The 2911-nt window shown below is 39.3% G+C and overlaps 1 long non-coding RNA gene across 1 annotated transcript; it reads left to right on the top strand.

The window, feature by feature from the left end:
- Window positions 1-2911, top strand: LOC129700193 (uncharacterized). Its single transcript, XR_008723995.1, has 3 exons — window positions 1-865; window positions 1331-1463; window positions 1727-2911. It is a non-coding gene; the product is annotated as an uncharacterized LOC129700193 (long non-coding RNA).

The following is a 2911-nucleotide window of genomic DNA, read 5'->3' as shown; positions in this document are numbered from 1 at the left end:
GAGTACGTGAGCAGTTTTGTGACCATGTTATTTAAGGAACAATAGATAATTATTAGAGACACTTCACAGAATGTTCACTTGGATATGGATTGTCTTGTGTGAGAAAGGTTGAAACGGGTGGGGGTGTGCTCATTGTAACTTAAAACAATGAGAGCTCATCACACTGAAACATAAAAATCCTGAGGGGGTGTGGCAGCCGTGTGTTGGAAAGATGATCCTGCTTGTAGTAAAGTCTGGGACCAAAACACACCAACGCAAAATAAGGTGGAGGTGGCATTTATGAATGAGACAAGGAAGAATATCTTCCCTCAAATATCGGTGACTTATCTGAATTCCTTATCCCAGGAAAGGCTGAATCGTTGAATATATTCAAAGTGGAGAAAAATGTATGATCTGTAAAAGAATTGAGTGTAATGGGACAGGGTGGGAGAGCAGATTTGGAACGTTGTATTAGCCATGGTTTTATTGAGCATGAGAGAGGCTCAAGTGCTGAATGGCCTGCTCCTGTTCCAACTTCCTACTGTCTCCGTCACACCATTAACTTGTTTAAAGCTTATTTTTTTAAAACAAACTGTCTATTTTGATATAATCTACAAATTGCAACATTTCTGCTTATTATTAATTTGACTATCTTGATGTAATCAGTGTTTTCTGTTGCACCAGTGACCAGTGGCCGTTGCAATTTCATTATATTGAGCAACCCCTAGTTATTCAGAATATAAATTACAGAGCAAATAGAAGACACCAAGAAAAACCAACTGAATCAGAAAGGCAAGGCTCGAGAAGACTGGAACTCCGACAATGAACTACAGAGTTAGTGCTACACTCCTGCTGCTGCTTGGAATTTGTGCAGCTTTGTCTATGGGTGAGGAAAATACCCTAGATCTTGTCATTTAGAGTCTTTAAGCTTTATAGTTGTAATTAGATTTTTGATTCATTCAGCCAGTTGAAGGAACAGAAGACAGTTCAACGAATGTTCACTTGGATAATATTAGATATGGATTGTCTTATAATAAATGGATGAAGCGGGTGGGTCTGTACTCATTGTAATTTTAAAAATGAGCGGTGATCACACTGAAACATAAAATCCTGAGTGGGTTTGGCAGGTTCTGATTCAAAGACAGTGTGTGTTTTCCAGGTTGTTCTATTTGATGTTCAGGCTTGCAGGATACTATGTGTCCAGATGGAACTTGATGTATCCTTCCTCGGTCTTAGAATAGGCTTGTTATAACAGCGCAGAAGGCCAAAGAAGGGGCCACATTGTGAACACTGAAAGTAATAAAACTAATTTTAAGGAATATGTCTTTACAACTTGTCATTTGTTTTACAGCGGCTCATAAAAATATCAATTTAGGATCACGATGTAGGTGCAGTACGTTTCAAACAAATCGCATGTTCGTGGATAATATTCATAAAATTGAAATCATCGCTGCGAACAAAGAGTGCAATTACGTGGAAATCATGTAAGAATTGTTCATGCATTTAAATTTTCATGTTTATATTTCAATGGGTGGGATTCGTGATAATGTGGAGAAATTGTATGAATTGCATTTTATCGGCAGATCATCTGCCACAAGTGAAAGGAACAAACAAGAGAACTCTGACAATTAAATGATGTTGCAATTTTCCCCCCCCCCCCCCCCCCCCCCCCCCCCCCCCTTCCCCCATCCCCCCCTCAAAAAATTCTAATAACTAGAAAGATAAAATGCCTCCCTTTTTCTTTCAGAGCTCATCAGATTAACCCACGTAAAGAAGTTTGTTTGAGTGGGAAGGCTGCCTGGGTGAAGATGCTTATTAGTGACTTACTGACCAAAACTGCAAAGTAGGATACATTTTGAAGGGCTTCATTGCCACAATGGTATCCTGAGGTGATGAAACAGGTTTTATACCTACAAATGTTTTTTTGGTGAAGTGATTTTAATTCTAAATAAAAAGGATTGTATCTCTGATAATGATTTAAGCATTAAATACATGGCATTCTAAAATGTATTTGTCTGTTCCTAAATATAATGCCAAATCTTCTATCTCTTCCCTATAAGGGAAAGTCTCCAATATTAACTCATAGAATGAGGTTGACAGCAGATCATTCAGCACAGGTGTCTTTGCTGGTTATGTATAAGTGATATTCAAGTATTCTCACCTCTAGCTCTTCAACTCCCAACCACCACCAAAACTCCGCCACCATTTCAGGTATTTTCAAAGCCATGCAAATTTCTCTGCTTTGATAGTTCTGGAGGTGATTGAGCTTTTCTGATCTGATGACATTGTAAATCCAGGGGCACGGTACTACACCCGACTCTGTTTTTCCAGACACATCTTTCCAGCCACTGCTCCATTCTTTTCAGGGTCTCTATTGCTTTGTCATTCGCCTTTTCTCTGTCGGTAACACAAGGAACATTAAATTAGAGTAACCAGAGAAATGTGGACGAATGGCCTTTAGTTTAAGAACATACTTCATATTATTTTCAGCTATAAGCAGCATTGCACAGCAAGAAATGTGTCTGTCAAGAGCTTGCTATATTATATGTATGAAAAACTGCGTGCGTGCAAGTTTTGTTAATAAACTGCTTTGAATCCAATAATCGTATCCTGGTCATCATTTTAAAGAGACACAGGGAGATTGATATGGAACACCAAAGTATCCCCTCCACATGTCCAAGGCAGTGCAAGGAGTGGTCTTGTGTGTTCTGTTGCTGAGGTACGATTAGATTTGTTCAGGTCAGTTCAAGAACCTGTCGGTGTAAGAGAGTCACTATTCCTGAACCTGGTGTAGTGATCGATGATTCTAACCAGGAGCGTCTAGGACCAGGGGTCGTAGCCTCAGAATAAAATGGTGTTTCTTTAGGAAGTAGATAAGGAGGAATGTCTTTAGTCAGAGGGTGGTGAATCTGTGAAATTCATTGCCACAGAA

This window comes from Leucoraja erinacea, chromosome 1 (genome assembly GCF_028641065.1).
Source record: "Leucoraja erinacea ecotype New England chromosome 1, Leri_hhj_1, whole genome shotgun sequence".
Lineage (NCBI taxonomy): Eukaryota > Metazoa > Chordata > Chondrichthyes > Rajiformes > Rajidae > Leucoraja > Leucoraja erinaceus.
The sequence above is the reverse complement of the archived record's forward strand: the minus strand, read 5'-3'. Positions and strand labels throughout refer to the sequence as shown.